The sequence below is a fragment of the Orycteropus afer genome, unplaced genomic scaffold (genome assembly GCF_000298275.1).
Source record: "Orycteropus afer afer isolate SDZICR_OR568_19922 unplaced genomic scaffold, OryAfe1.0 scaffold00080, whole genome shotgun sequence".
Classification (NCBI taxonomy): Eukaryota; Metazoa; Chordata; class Mammalia; order Tubulidentata; family Orycteropodidae; genus Orycteropus; species Orycteropus afer.
In genome coordinates, this window is record NW_006921667.1 from 9827519 (window position 1) to 9829005 (window position 1487).

Consider the following 1487-nt stretch of genomic DNA (forward strand, 5'->3'; position numbering starts at 1 on the left):
GAAAAAGAACCACATGATCATATCAATTGATGCAGAAAAGGCATTTGATAAAATCCAACACCCATTCCTGATCAAAACTCTCAGCAAAATGGGAATAGAAGGGACATTCCTCAACATAATAAAGTGTATCTATGCAAAACCAAGGGAGCTCTGGTGGTGTAGTGCCTAAGGCATTTGACTGCTAACCATAAGGCTGGAGGTTCAAACCCACAAGCCACTCCTTGGGAGGAAGGTTGAGTAATCTACTTTTGTAGTGATACTGCCTTGGAAACCCAGATAGGGGTCACTGTGAGTCGGATCTGACTTGATGGCAGTGGGTTTTAGATACAAAAACAACAGCCAACATTATTCTCAATGGAAAGAGACTGAAACCATTCCCCTTGCGAACAGGAACCAGACAAAGATGCCCTCTATCACCACTTCTATTCAACATAGTACTGGAAGTCCTAGCCAGGCCAATGAGGCAAGAAAGGCAAATCAAAGGCATCCAAATTGGTAAGGAAGAAATAAAACTATCCCTAGTTGCTGATGATATGATCCTATACCTAGAAGACCCAGGAGACTCAGTCAAAAATCTACTGGAACTAATTGAGAGATTTAGCAACATGGCAGGATACAAGATCAGCACCCCAAAATCTGTTGGATTCCTCTACACCAGCAAAGAGATTTCTGAAAAGGAAATAAGGAAATCAATACCATTTACAATAGCTACCAAATAAATAAAACCTGGGAATACATATTACCAGGGACACAAAAGACCTGTACAAAGAAAACTATAAAAAACGACTTCAAGAAACCACAAGAGATCTGCATAAAAGGAAGAACATCCCATGCTCATGGGATAGAAAAATTGAACATTGTGAAAATGTCAGTTGTATGCAAAGCAATCTATACATTCAATGCAATTCCAATCCAGATCCCATCAACATTTTTTAAGGATATGGAAAAAACAATCACTAATTTTATATGGAAAGGAAAGAGACTTGGATAAGCCATGCAGTATTGAAGAAAACAGAGTAGGAGGTCTCACACTGCCAGATCTCAAAACCTACTATATAGACACAGTAGTCAAAACTGCCTGGTATTGGTACAATGACACATAGACCAATGGAACAGAATTGAGAACCCAGAAATAGATCCATTGACCTATGGTCAGCTGATCTCTGACAACGGGCCAAAATCCATTAAATGGGGAGGGAATGTTTGTTTAATAAGTGGTGCTGGTGTTATTGTAAAAGTTAAGGAAAGGTTTATCTATTGAAGGAAATTTTCTTTGTTGGTTACCAGGGGTGGGAGGGGAGGGAAGGGAACACTATTAGATAGATAGAGATAAATATTGATTTAGGTGAAGAGAAGGGCAATGTACCAAATGTGAGTGACCAATATGGTAGCACTGAGGATGAGAAAGACATAGAGAGGTACATGGGAAGTACAAACAACAAATATGAACCCTTTTGCATATACAGTACTGAGTTGTCAGTGAAGGC